The sequence below is a fragment of the Passer domesticus genome, chromosome 8, assembly GCF_036417665.1.
Source record: "Passer domesticus isolate bPasDom1 chromosome 8, bPasDom1.hap1, whole genome shotgun sequence".
Lineage (NCBI taxonomy): Eukaryota > Metazoa > Chordata > Aves > Passeriformes > Passeridae > Passer > Passer domesticus.
In genome coordinates, this window is record NC_087481.1 from 9,492,939 (window position 1) to 9,507,410 (window position 14,472).

Consider the following 14,472-nt stretch of genomic DNA (forward strand, 5'->3'; position numbering starts at 1 on the left):
TGAGGGGAAAGGGGCGGGCTCAGGCCAAGGGCAGCAACTGTGAGGGGACACTCTGGGAGGCGGCACTCTGCAAACGGAACTGCAAGGGACTGAGCATGGATGGGAAGAAAGCAGTAAGTCTGAAAGTTTTATTTGCTATCAAATACATCTCACACACCCAGCCCCACGCAATCCCTGTACCTCCGCACTAAACTGGGATCCCACTTCTCCCAGTGTCATTCTAACCCCATGTCAGCCTGGTGGCTTTGGAGTCGAGTGACTTTGTTGTGGGATTGAGTTTTTTGAGGTGGGAAGAAGCAAATCCCTGGTGCTATTGAGCTTTCATTCAACAATTGAGTTGTTTTCAGTGGGGCTGAGTTATTCTGAAGTAACAGACCCATCCCACTTGGCTTTTGGACTGCAAAGATTGAGAAGAGAAAAAAAACATTAAGGCCAAACCAAAAGGAGGAGCAGCCAGATGTGTTCCCACCATGGATCACAGGAAATGTGGGTCACCAGGGCTGTGCCCAGCGTGGGTCCTGCAGTGGGGGATGGAGCTGGAGCAGCGCACGAAGCTCTTCCCGCACTCGGGGCACTCGCAGGGCTTCCCTCACCGGTGCCTCCGTTGGTGTCTGGTCAAGTGAGAGCGCTGTGAGAAGCTCTTCCCACACTGGGGACACTCGTAGGGCCTCGCCCCAGTGTGGATGCGCCGGTGGGTGACGAGGTTGGAGTTGCGCTTGAATCCCTGCCCACAGTCGGGGCAGCAGAAGGGCCTCTCCTCTGTGTGAATCCGATAGTGCTGGAGGAGATCAGAGCTAATCCTAAACCCCTTCCCACACTCGGAACACTCGTAGGGCCTCTCGCCAGTGTGGATCTTTTGGTGGACAAGGAGGTTGGCGCGATGTCCGAATCTCTTCCCACACTCCCCACACTTGTAGGGCCGTTCCCCAGTGTGGGTCCTCTGGTGCTGGATCAGGGTGGAGCTCTCCCTGAAGCTTCTCCCACATTCTTCACACTTATGGGGCCTCTCCCCAGTGTGGATGCACCGGTGTCGGACAAGATGGGAGCTCTGCCTGAAGCCCTGCCCACAGTCGGGGCAGCGGAAGGGCCTCTCCTCTGTGTGCGTGCGCTAGTGCATAAGGAGATTTGAGCTGCTCTGAAACCTCTTCCTGCACTGATCACACTCGTAGGGCCGTTCCCCAGTGTGGGTTCTCTGGTGCTGGATCAGGTTTGAGCTTATCTGGAAGCCCCTCCCACACTCCAAGCACTTGTGGGGCTTCTCCCCATCAGGAACCACCTCATGGACCACCAGCTCCGAGCACTGGCTCCATCTCCGGCCGCCTTCCCGGCCCAGGCTGGCTCTTTCCCCCTCAGATCCCCGCCATCTGCGTTTGCAGCCCCTCCTCGTGTGGCATCTCTGGGGCTTTTCCTCCCCGTTGGGTTCCTGCGCCGTGGAGCCGCTCAAAACAGCCTCTGCCACGAGGTTCTGCCGCAGGGATTTGTCCTCCCCGCTCTCTATCCTCAGCTCCTGCTCTGGGGGAGGAAGGACAAGGACAGGATGGCATTTGCCTGCGGGCCACAGGCAAGGGCAAGGAGATGCCCCCAGGCTGTCCTGCAGCCGGGGCTTTGCTGGGCTGTGAGATGGAGCAGGAGAGAGGGTAATGGGGCACTGAGTTCCTCCTCACCTGCCTCAGTGTCCAGGGACATCTTCCTCACAGCCTCACAAGAAGTGACAAAGGGAAATCCTAGTTTAGGGAAAACAAGGGATGAGCACGTAGAGTTTGAAGGTCCCTCTGCCTAAGTCCATCTCTACAAGTCACCAGCAACCAAGGCTGCAGAAAAACCTCCCAAACACCAAGATTCAGTGCTGAAAAACCCACCCCAGGAGTTCCCCACCCCTGCTCCCTCCCCTCTGGTGTTCAGGGTTTCCCCCTGTCCCAGCTGCTGGGGTCAAGCTTGCATTGCGGGTCCCCCTTCTCCTCGGTGCCCACCCTCCCCAGGCTGCTGGCAGTCCCAGCAATCCCAAAAGCTGCCCCCTCTTCACTCTGCCCGTTCAGGGGTGCCGGGGCTTTTTGGGCTCCCTTTTGGGCTCCCTTCTCCCCTCATGCTCTGCTCCGGGCTGCAGGGGCTCCAAGGAGTCCCCCCTGCCCCTCTCCAGCCTCTGCAGGCTCCCGCCAATGGCGGCGCTCCCCCCTCTCTGGGCTCCCCACTTTGGGCTCCTGGGGGACACAGGGCTCTGCTCCTCCAGGCTGCCTCTGCCGCCAGCCGCCACCCCCCGATGTCCTCCCAAGGGGCCTTTTCCGCTCAGCCTTGCACTTCTTCATTCTCCAAACATCCTCCCAAAAATCCCAGCCCAGGGAGCCCCCGGGATATCTGGGCCGAGCTCCCCCTCCCCGCTCACCTGTGCCATGGGGGCGATGATCCCACAGGTGGGGGCTGCGAATGCACGGAGGGCTCCACCGCGTGCTTCCTGCTGCTCAGCCTTGATCTGCGTCTGTCCCTCCGCTTCTTCTTCCTGCCCCTTCTCCTATTCCATCCCCCGCCTCCTCCTAATCCTTCTCCTCCCTCACCACACCTCCTTCTCCTTCTGTGGCTGCTCTCTCTCCGCCTTCCCCCTCCCCTTCCATCTCCCCACCCTCCGCCCCCTCCCTAATCCCGCCTCCTCTCCTCCTTCATCCCTCCCCTCCCTCCCTCCTCCTCCTCCCGCAGCAGCAGCGACCCCCTCGCTGCCCCGTTCCCGGAGCCCTCGCAGCCCGCGGCAGGAGCGGGGCTGGAGCCGGCACAGCTCGGCACGGGCAGCGCGGGGCTCTCGGCTGCTCCCGGCCGCTGCGGAGAAGGGGGGAAGCCGGCCCGGGCAAAAGGAGAGGCAAACTGTGACAACTGGGGGCCCCACATCCAAACTGGGCCCTGCTGGGGAGCCTGCCTGGGCACTGCCAGCCCTTGGGGCTCCTCTCGGCACAGCCGGGAGGGGGGAACGCACAGAGGGCTGCGGGATCCCAGCGCTGGCAGCACTGCCAGGGACTGGGCTCTGCTGGGATCGTACTGGGATCATACTGGGATCATACTGGGATCATACTGGGAGTGACTGGGACTGTACTGGGTTTGTTCTGGGATCATACTGGCATCACACTTGGACTGTACTGGCTTTGTACTGATACCATTCTGGGATCATACTGGGAGTGAGCAGGAGCCTGCAGAGGCAATTGAGACCATGTTAGGGGAAATTGGGATCTACTGGGAGTGACTGGGATTATGCTGAGGGTGACTGGGAGCAGCTGGGAGCAACTGGGATCATGACAGGAGCAACTGGGAGTGGCTGGCTGCATGCTGGGAGTGACTGGAAACAACTGGGCTTCTACTGGGATCAACTGGGATCATGCTGGAGGTGACTGGGATCATCCTGGCAGTTAGTGCCACTGCACTGAGGCTGACTGGGAGTGCTTGGCAGCAAATGGGATCATACTGGGGAATAATGGGAGGGACTGGGAACATGCTGGAGGGAACTGGGATGCACTGGGAAATACTGGGAGTGACTGGAACCAAAGGGAGGGTGAAAGAGAGCCACTGGAACCATGTGGAGCACAACTGGTTCATACTGGCAGGGACTGGGAGCACACTGGGCTCATCTCTGGATCATACTGGGAGGGACTGGACTGATACTGGGAGAATCTGAGAGTGACTGGGAACACTCCCTGCACATCATCCCCCATACTGGGCCTGACTGGGAGCAACTGGGATTATACTGGGACCACACTGGGAGGGCTGGCATGTGACTGGGATCCAACTGGAGCTTACTGGGATCATATTGGGGTTGAAAGGGAGTGACTGGGATCACACTTTGGGCTTCTGGGAGCACCTGAGAGAAACTGGGATCATGCTGCAAGCAAACTGGAGGAACTGGGCAGGACTGGATGCATGCTGGAGGCAGCTGGGATATTCTGGGCATGACTGGGGGATCACACTGGGAGAGCTGACACCTTCCTGGGGCCACTGGCAGCGCCTGGGAATGACTGCAGACATGCTGGGACAAGGTGGGAAATGTTGGGGGGTTTTGTGGATTTTGGGGGGTTTGGATTTTGGGGGTTTTATTGGTGCTTTGGGGGGGGGGGTGTTGTTCTGGGGGTGTTTGGGGGTTTATCGAATTTTTTTTTTCTATTTTGGAAGGTTTTACTGGGATTTTCCTCAGTTTTTTTGGGATTCTCAGAAATTCTGGGGGTTTTATTGGGATTTCTAGGAGATTTTGAGGCATTTTATTGGAATTGTGGGGGCTTTTAGTGGGATTCATTGGGGATTTGGTTTTTTTCAGAATTTTCTTGGGATTTTTGGGGTTTTGTGGGTTTTTTTGGGTGTTGCCATGATTTCTTTGGGTGTTGGGGGGGATATAATGGGATTTTTATTATTTAGGGGACATTTTGGGGGGGATTTGCGAGGTTTCATCTGGATTTTGGGGGTTCTTGAGATTTCAAAAGATTTTGTGGGCTTTTATTGGGATTCTAGGGTGTTCTAATGGGATTTTGTGAGATTTATTTCAGATTTCATGAGTTTTATTGGGACTTTTGGGGCTTTTAAGGAGATCGTGATGCCTCTCAGCCCTTCCGCAAACCCTGGGACAACCCCAAAGGCCCCAGATGCCCAAATGCCACACAAATTCCACTAAAAATCCCAACTTCCTCAGCAAATTACAATAAGATCCTCCAAAACCCCAGAGAACCCCACAAAATCCCAGTGAATCCCACCCAAACTCAAAAACCCTCCCCAAAATCTCACTAAACCCCCTCAAAAATCAACCCCCCAAAACCCAAAACTCCCCAAATCCACAAAACCCCCAAAATCCCATAACCCCCCAAAACCCAATAATTCTCTCCAAAACCCCAATAATACCCCTCCATCAAATCCCTCCAAAGTTCTAAAAAAAGGCCTCCCAAAATCCCCAAAAACCCTCCCAAAAATGCCCCCCAAAATCCCCCCAGACTCTCTGGGGCCGTCCTGGATCAGGGGCACCGGCCGGTGGAACAGGAGCCACCTCAGGGGCCCTCGGAGCTCTGTGGGGAGGGGGCACCATGGGAGACCCCCAGAAACGGGAGGGGGGCGCTGGGAACCCCCTGGATCCCCAAATCTCCCCCGGGAACCCCAAATCCCCCTGAAAAGCCCCCCAAGGTTGGCCCAGGACCACCCTGGAACCCCAAAGTCCCCCCAGCACCCCCAGGACCCCCCTCGAGACCCCTCTCAGGACCCTCCCCACCCCCAGATCCCCCCACAGTGCCCCAGGACCCCTCCCCAGACCCTCCCTGACACCTCACGATCCCCCAGCCAAGAGCCCTCCCCAGACCCCGCCCCACACCCCGGAACCCTCCCCAAAGCCCCCCCAGCCCCCCGGACCCTCCCACGCCCCCCCGATCCCCTCTCAGCCCCTCCCGGCCCTGTCCCGGCCGCCTCAGCAGCTCCCGGAGCGCTCCGGCCGCTCCCAGCGCCGCCCCCGCTCTCTGCAGCGCCCGGCACCGGCACCGCCGCTGCGCCTCGCCTCTGATTGGCTGCAGCGGCGCGGGGAGGCGGGCGCTGCTGAGGGGAGCCGCGCCCTCATTGGCTGGTTCGGGGCGGGGCGCGCCGCTATTGGCTGGAGAGTCCGTGCACGCGGCGGAGGCGGGAGATTCAGAGGCGAGCGCGGCTGAGGAGGGCGCTGAGGGGAAACTGGGGGGGTTTGGGGCGGTCTGAGGAGAAATTGGGGATTTGGGGGAGATTGACGGGAAATAGGGGGGTGTGCGGCGGGTTTGGGGATAATGAGGGGGTCTGAGGGGGCTTTGGTGGGTCTGAGGGGGCTTTAGGGATCTTTGGGGGCAGCTTGAGAGGGTCTGGAGTGTTCTCAGGTGGGTTTAGGGGGATCTGAGGGGAATTGGGAGGGTCTGAGGGGATTTTGGGGGGTTGTGAGAGGAGCTGGGGGGATCTGGGAGGTTCTGAGGTGCATCTGGGGGGCTTTAGCAGAGTGTGAGGGGATTTCCCAGGGTTTGGGGGGGGGGGGGGGGGATTGAGGGGTGTGAGGGGGATTTGGGGCACTCTGATGGATTTGAGGGGGGTCTCAGGTGGGTGTGGGGTCAATTTTGTGGGGAACTGGGGGGGTCTGAGGCTCCAGGGAAGGTTTTGGGGGTCCAGAGTGATCCTGGGCCAACCTTGGGGGGGTTTGGGTCTCCCAGAGGGGTCCCGAGGGAGATTTGGGGGTCCCGGGGGGTCCCAGGCCCCCCCTGAACCGGGGTCTGGGGGTTTTGGGGCGAGGGGGCACAACAGGGGTTCCACCCCCCCCCCTCCCGTTTCTGGGGGTCTCCCATGGTGCCCCCTCCCCACAGAGCTCCGAGGGCCCCTGAGGTGGCTCCTGTTCCACCGGCCGGTGCCCCTGATCCAGGACGGCCCCACAGAGTCTGGGGGGATTTTGGGGGGGGTTTGAGAGGGTTTTTGGGGATTTTGGGGGGGTTTATGGAGAATTATTGGGGTTTTGGGGGGTTTTGTGGATTTAGGGGGTTTTGGATTTTGGGGGATTTTATTGGGGGTTTTGAGGATTTTTGGTGGGGGGAAATGTATTGAAATTTCTCTGATTTTTTTTTAAATTTGGGTGGGTTTCATTGGGGTTTTGTGGGATTCCCTGGGGTTTTGGAGGGTTTTATTGGGATTTTTGGGGAATTCTGGGGGGGCTTTAGGGTTGTTCTCAGGTGTAGAGAAGGGGTGAGAGGCACCAAAATCTCCTTAAACACCCCAGAAGTCCCAATAAAACTCATGAAATCCGAATTAAATCTCACAAAATCCCATTAGAACACCCTAGAGTTCCAATAAAAGCCCACAAAATCTTTTGAAATCCCAACAAACCCCCCAGAATCCCGATTAAACCCCACAAGTGCCCCCAAAAATATCCCCTAAACCATAAAAAGCCCCACAAAATCCCCCCCAAAACCCAAAGAAATCATGGCAACCCAAAAAGACCTCCCAAAAAACCCCCAAAAATCCCAAACCCTCAAAGAATCCCACTAAATGCCCCCACAATTCCAATAAAATTGCACCACGTGTCCAAAATCCTGCAGAAATTCCAATAAAACCCACCAAAAATTCCAAAGAATCCCACCAAATCCCAGTAACACCTCTCAAAACTTAAAAAAAACCCAGAAAAATATTTCACTAAACCCCCAAATACCTGCAGAAAAACACCCCCCCAGAGTGCCAATAAAACCCTCCGAAAATCCACAAAACCCCCCAAAATCACCCTCCAAACCCCCCAAAATTCCCCAACTCCCCCCAAACCAAATAATTCTCTCCACAAACCCCAGTAATTCCCAGCTGTTCCCAGTGTGGTTCCATCACTCCACTATGGTTACAGACACTCCCAGTATGGTCCCAGTTGGACCCAGTTGCCCCTGCTCTAGTCCCAGTCACTCCCCAGATGATCCCAGTCCCTCCCAGCACAGTCCCACTCACTCCCAGTTGCCCCCAGTGTGGTCCCAGGTCTCCCCATCATGGTCCCAGTCGTTCTCAGTGTGGTTTCAGTCCCCCCAGTACGGTCACAGACACTCCCAGTATATCCCAGTTGCCCCCAGCATGTCTGCAGTAATTTCCAGGCGCTGCCAGTGGCCCCAGGAAGGTGTCAGCTCTCCCAGTGTGATCCCCCAGTCATGCCCAGAATATCCCAGCTGCCTCCAGCATGCATCCAGTCCTGCCCAGTTCCTCCAGTTTGCTTGCAGCATGATCCCAGTTTCTCTCAGGTGCTCCCAGTAGCCTAAAGTGTGATCCCAGTCACTCCCTTTCAACCCCAATGTGATCCCAGTAAGCTCCAGTTGGATCCCAGTCACATGCCAGCACTCCCAGTGTGGTCCCAGTACAATCCCAGTTGCTCCCAGTCAGGCCCAGTATGGGGGATGATGTGCAGGGAGTGTTCCCAGTCGCTCTCAGATTCTCCTAGTATCAGTCCAGTCCCTCCCAGTATGATCCAGAGATGAGCCCAGTGTGCTCCCAGTCCCTGCCAGTATGAACCAGTTGTGCTCCACATGGTTCCAGTGGCTCTCTTTCACCCTCCCTTTGGTTCCAGTCACTCCCAGTATCTCCCAGTGTATCCCAGGTCCCTCCAGCATGTTCCCAGTCCCTCCCATTACTCCCCAGTATGATCCCATTTGCTGCCAAGCACTCCCAGTCAGCCTCAGTGCAGTGGCCCTCACTGCCAGGATGATCCCAGTCACCTCCAGCGTGATCCCAGTTGATCCCAGTATAAGCCCAGTTGTTTCCAGTCACTCCCAGCATGCAGCCAGCCACTCCCAGTTGCTCCTGTCATGATCCCAGTTGCTCCCAGCTGCTCCCAGTCACCCTCAGCATAATCCCAGTCACTCCCAGTAGATCCCATTTGCCCCTAACATGGTCTCAATTGCCTCTGCAGGCTCCTGCTCCCTCCCAGTATGATCCCAGAATGGTATCAGTACAAAGCCAGTACAGTCCAAGTGTGATTCCAGTATGATCCCAGTATAAACCCAGTAGAGTCCCAGTCACTCCCAGTATGATCCCAGTACAAACCCAGTACAGTCCCAGTCACTCCCAGTATGATTCCAGCAGAGCCCAGTCCCTGGCAGTGCTGCCAGCGCTGGGATCCCGCAGCCCTCTGTGCGTTCCCCCCTCCCGGCTGTGCCGAGAGGAGCCCCAAGGGCTGGCAGTGCCCAGGCAGGCTCCCCAGCAGGGCCCAGTTTGGATGTGGGGCCCCCAGTTGTCACAGTTTGCCTCTCCTTTTGCCCGGGCCGGCTTCCCCCCTGATCCGCAGAGGCCGGGAGCAGCCAAGAGCCCCGCGCTGCCCGTGCCGAGCTGTGCCGGCTCCAGCCCCGCTCCTGCCGCGGGCTGCGAGGGCTCCGGGAACGGGGCAGCGAGGGCGTCGCTGCTGCTGGGGGAGGAGGAGGAGGGAGGGAAGGGGAGGGATGAAGGAGGAGGAGGAGGCGGGATTAGAGAGGAGGAGGGTGGGAGGGGATGTGGAAGAGGAAGGGAAGGCGGAGAGAGAGCAGCCACAGAAGGAGAAGGAGGTGTGGTGAGGGAGGAGAAGGATTAGGAGGAGGTGGGGGGATGGAATAGGAGAAGGGGCAGGAAGAGGAAGAGGAGGGACAGAGACGGATCAAGGCTGAGCAGCAGGAATCTCGCGGTGGAGCCCTCCGTGCATTCGCAGCCCCCACCTGTGGGATTATCGCCCCCATGGCGAAGGTGAGCGGGGAGGGGGAGCTCGGCCCAGATATCCCGGGGGCTCCCTGGGCTGGGATTTTTTTGGGGGGATGTTTGGAGAATGAAGAAGTGCAAGGCTGAGCGGAAAAGGCCCCTCGGGGGAACATCGGGGGCTGGCGGTGGCGGCTGGCGGCAGAGGCAGCCTGGAGGAGCAGAGCCCTGTGTCCCCCAGGAGCCCAAAGTGGGGAGCCCAGAAAGGGGGGAGCGCCGCCATTGGCGGGAGCCTGCAGAGGCTGGAGAGGGGCAGGGGGGACTCCTTGGAGCCCCTGCAGCCCAGAGCAGAGAATGAGGGGAGAAGGGAGCCCAGAAGGGAGCCCAAAAAGCTCCGGCACCCCTGAATGGGCAGAGTGAAGAGGTGGCAGCTTTTGGGATTGCTGGGACTGCCAGCAGGCTGGGGAGGGCGGGCACCGAGGAGAAGGGGGACCCCCAATGCAAGCTTGACCCCAGCAGCTGGGACAGGGGGAACTCCCAAAGACCAGAGGGGAGGGAGCAGCGGTGGGGAACTCCTGGGGTGGGTTTTTCAGCACTGAATCTTGGTGTTTGGGATGTTTTTCTGGAGCCTAGGTCGCTGGTGACTTGTAGAGATGGACTTGGGCAGAGGGACCTTCAAACTCAACGTGCTCATCTCTTTTTTTCCTCAAAGCAGGATTTCCCATTGCCACTTCTTGTGAGGCTGTGAGGAAGATGTCCCTGGACACTGAGGCATGTGAGGAGGAACTCAGTGCCCCTTTCCTCTCTCTCCTGCTCCATCTCCCAGCCCAGCACAGCCCCGGCTGCAGGGCAGCCTGGGGGCATCTCCTTGCCCTTGCCTGTGGCCCAGAGGCAAATGCCATCCTGTCCTTGTCCTTCCTCCCCCAGAGCAGGAGCTGAGGATGGAGAGCAGGGAGGACAAATCCCTGCGGCAGAACCTCATGGCAGAGGCCATTTTGAGCAGCTCCACGGCGCAGGAACCCAACGGGGAGGAAAAGCCCCTGAGATGCCGCACGAGGAGTGGCTGCAAACGCAGATGGCGGGGATCTGAGGGGGAAAGAGCCAGCCTGGGCCGGGAAGGCAGCCGGAGATGGAGCCAGAGCTCGGAGCTGGTGGTCCATGAGCAGCTCCATGATGGGGAGAAGCCCCACAAGTGCTTGGAGTGTGGGAGGGGCTTCCAGATAAGCTCCAACCTGACCCTGCACCAGAGAACCCACACTGGGGAATGGCCCTACGAGTGTGATCAGTGCAGGAAGAGGTTTCGGAGCAGCTCCAGTCTCCTCCTGCACCAGCGCACGCACACAGAGGAGAGGCCCTTCCGCTGCCCCGACTGCGGGCAGGGCTTCAGGCAGAGCTCCCATCTTGTCCGGCACCGGCGCATCCACACTGGGGATAGGCCCCATAAGTGTGAAGAATGTGGGAGGAGCTTCAGGGAGAGCTCCACCCTGACCCAGCACCAGAGGACCCACACTGGGGAACGGCCCTACGAGTGTGGGGAGTGTGGGAAGAGATTCGGACATCGCGCCAACCTCCTTGTCCACCAAAAGATCCACAGTGGGGAGAGGCCCTATGAGTGTTCCGAATGTGGGAAGGGGTTTAGGATTAGCTCTGATCTCCTCCAGCACTATCGGATTCACACAGAGGAGAGGCCCTTCTGCTGCCCCGACTGCGGGCAGCGATTCAAGTGCAACTCCAACCTCATCACCCACCGGCGCATCCACACTGGGGAGAGGCCCTACGAGTGTCCCCTGTGTGGGAAGAGCTTCTCACAGCGCTCTCACTTCACCAGACACCAACGGAGGCACCAGTGAGGGAAGCCCTGCGAGTGCCCCGAGTGCGGGAAGAGCTTTGTGCGCTGCTCCAGCTCCATCCCCCACTGCAGGACCCACGCTGGGCACAGCCCTGGTGACCCACATTCCCTGTGATCCATGGTGGGAACACATCTGGCTGCTCCTCCTTTTGGTTTGGCCTTAATGTTTTTTTTCTCTTCTCAATCTTTGCAGTCCAAAAGCCAAGTGGGATGGGTCTGTTACTTCAGAATAACTCAGCCCCACTGAAAACAACTCAATTGTTGAATGAAAGCTCAATAGCACCAGGGATTTGCTTCTTCCCACCTCAAAAAACTCAATCCCACAACAAAGTCACTCGACTCCAAAGCCACCAGGCTGACATGGGGTTAGAATGACACTGGGAGAAGTGGGATCCCAGTTTAGTGCAGAGGTACGGGAATTGCGTGGGGCTGGGTGTGTGAGATGTATTTGATAGCAAATAAAACTTTCAGACTTACTGCTTTCTTCCCGTCCATGCTCAGTCCCTTGCAGTTCTGTTTGCAGAGTGCCGCCTCCCAGAGTGTCCCCTCACAGTTGCCGCCCTTGGCCTGAGCCTGCCCCTTTCCCCTCACGGTTCCGCCCTTTCCTTGCCCCCTTTCCCCTCACGGTTCCGCACTTTCCTTGCCCCCTTTCCCCTCACGGTTCCGTCCTTTCCTTGCCCCCTTTCCCCTCACGGTTCCGCCCTTTCCTTGCCCCCTTTCCCCTCACGGTTCCGTCCTTTCGTTGCCCCCTTTCCCCTCACGGTTCCGCCCTTTCCTTGCCCCCTTTCCCCTCACAGTTCCGTCCTTTCCTTGCCCCCTTTCCCCTCACGGTTCCGCCCTTTCCTTGCCCCCTTTCCCCTCACGGTTCCCGCCCTTTCCTTGCCCCCTTTCTCCTCACAGTTCCGTCCTTTCCTTGCCTCCTTTCCCCTCACGGTTCAGCCTTCAGGAGGACCTTCAGGAACGGGAAAGGAGGAGGAGGAGGAGGAGGGAGGGAGGAAGAGGCCGAGCAGCAGCAGAAGAGGAGAGGGAGAATCTCGTGGCCCTGGTGGTCCCTGAAGCCGCCGCAGCCCCGGGAGCATCGCCCCCCATCCCGCAGCTGCCCGGGGAGGGGGAGCACGGCCCGAATATCCCGGGGGTGCCTGGCTTTGGGGCTTTTTGGGGGGGATGTTTGCAGCTGGCAGGGCTCCAAAGCAGCCCAGAGCAGAGAATGAGGGGAGAAGGGAGCCCAAAAGGGAGCCCAAAAAGCCCCGGCACCCCTGAATGGGCAGAGTGAAGAGGGGGCAGCTTTTGGGATTGCTGGGACTGCCAGCAGGCTGGGGAGGGCGGGCACCGAGGAGAAGGGGGACCCCCAATGCAAGCGTGACCCCAGCAGCTGGGACTGGGGAGCCCCTGAACAGCAGAGGGGAGGGACAAGGGACAGGGAGCTCTTGGTAGGATTTTTAGGGCTGAACCTTGGTGTTTGGGAGGTTTTTCTGGAGCCCAGATGGCCGGTGACTTCTCGAGGTGGGCTCGGGCAGACGGACCTTCAAATTCAACGTGCTCATCCCTTATTTTCCTCAAACTATGATTTCTCATTGCCAACCCCTGGGAGGCTGTGAGAAAGAGGAAAATGCCCTTGAGACAGTGAGGCAGGTGAGGAGGAAGTCAGTGCCCCTTTCCCCCTCTCTCCTGCTCCATCTCCCAGCTCAGCACAGCAGAATCTCATGGCAGAGGCCATTTTGAGCGGCTCCACTGCGCAGGAACCCAACGGGCAGGAAAAGCCCCGGAGATGCCGCACGAGGAGGGGCTGCAAACACAGATCACGGGGATCTGAGGGGGAAAGAGCCAGCCTGGGCTGGGAAGGCGGCCGGAGATGGAGCCAGAGCTCGGAGCTGGTGGTCCATGAGCAGCTCCATGATGGGGAGAAGCCCCACAAGTGCTTGGAGTGTGGGAAGAGCTTCAGGTGCAGCTCCAGCCTGATCAGGCACCAGGTGATCCACAGTGGGGAACGGCCCTACGAGTGTGGGGAATGCAGGAAGAGCTTCAGACTTCGCACCAACCTGATCTACCACCAAAAGATCCCCTCTGGGGATAGGCCCTACGAGTGTTCCGAGTGTGGGAAGGGGTTTTGGATCCGCTCCCATCTTTTCTGGCACTATCGGATTCACACAGAGGAGAGGCCCTTCTGCTGCCCCGACTGCGGGAAGGGATTCAGGCAGAACTCCACCCTCGTCACCCACCGGCGCATCCACACTGGGGAGAGGCCCTACGAGTGTCCCCAGTGTGGGAAGAGCTTCTCCAGCAGCTCAACTTGACCAGACACCAACGGAGGCACCGGTGAGGGAAGCCCTGTGAGTGCCCCGAGTGCGGGAAGAGCTTCGTGTGCTCCTCCAGCTCCATCCCCCACTGCAGGACCCACGCTGGGCACAGCCCTGGTGGCCCACACTCCCTGTGATCCATGGTGGGAAATTGTAGCCATATTTTAGGGAAAAAGCCTCTGCTAGGATTTTTCCTGTCCTGAGGAGCTGAGAGCCTCAGGAAAGAAATGTAAACAATAACTATCTGCTGCTGTGGAAGGCCACAGGTGCATCTTCCATTGGTCCACGTGGATTGTTTTCAATCAGTGACCAATCACAGCCACCTGTGCCAAGGCTGTGAGCAGTCACAGGATTTTTGTTATTCATTCCTATTCTATTCTTGTCTTTGTAGCCTTCTGATCTTCTTCTCTCTGTTCTTTTAGTATAGTTGTAATGTAGTATTTTAGTATAATATATAACATAATAAATCAGCCTTCTGATGAAAATGGAGTCAAGCCTCGTGTCCTCACACAAGGGGTTCTTGCCGAAGCAAGAGTGCAGGCCCTGGAGTTCTGTTCTTGGCTTGGTGCTGTCAAAGGGGCTGCTTTTGATGGTTTTAGAGGCACTAACCTGGGCAGTGAAATGCACCTCAGGCACCAACTGCATCTCTGGTGTCTGCAAGTGCCTTTATCTCCCTTCATGCTCCTCAGAACCAAAATCCTGCAAGGACCAAGTGAATCTGAGACTTTGGAAAGGCCCAATCGTGACAGATTTTGGTGAGATTTGAGTCAGGAGATGGAAGCGGCAGCAGCAGGTGCTGTAATCTTTATCCTTGTGCTCTCCTGCATGCTGATGCATGTGTGAAGGAGGCAGGGATTCCATAAAGCACCTTCTGTAGCTCCTGAGGGAAAACCAGTGGCAAGTTCTTTAATTTCTTAGAGTTTCAGGCATGTGTTGTGTGGCTGTGCTGCCCCCCAGGGCCAGGCTCTGTCCCTCTCTGCTCCAGCTGGTGCTTCCAAACTGTCCTCTGTGATTTTTATTTGCAAACCACCTCTCTGAGCAGCTTCCACTTTGCTTTAAAAATTCAGCACCACGTTTGTGGCTGAACAGGTCCCAGAGCTGGGGAGGAGGATTTGAGATGCAATTTGCATGACAGAGTTGTTACAGCGGGGAAAATGTCACATTCCTCCTGTGCCTGGAGCTGCTAATCTT

At 57.8% G+C, this 14,472-nt stretch overlaps 2 pseudogenes; one reads left to right on the forward strand and one right to left on the reverse strand.

Annotated features, from left to right (window-relative positions):
• Nucleotides 1-96: 96 nt before the first annotated feature.
• Nucleotides 97-2,579, reverse strand: LOC135305620 (zinc finger protein 239-like; annotated as a pseudogene).
• Nucleotides 2,580-8,892: 6,313 nt separating this feature from the next.
• Nucleotides 8,893-14,472, forward strand: part of LOC135305578 (zinc finger protein 850-like) — a 261,867-nt pseudogene continuing 256,287 nt past the window's right edge.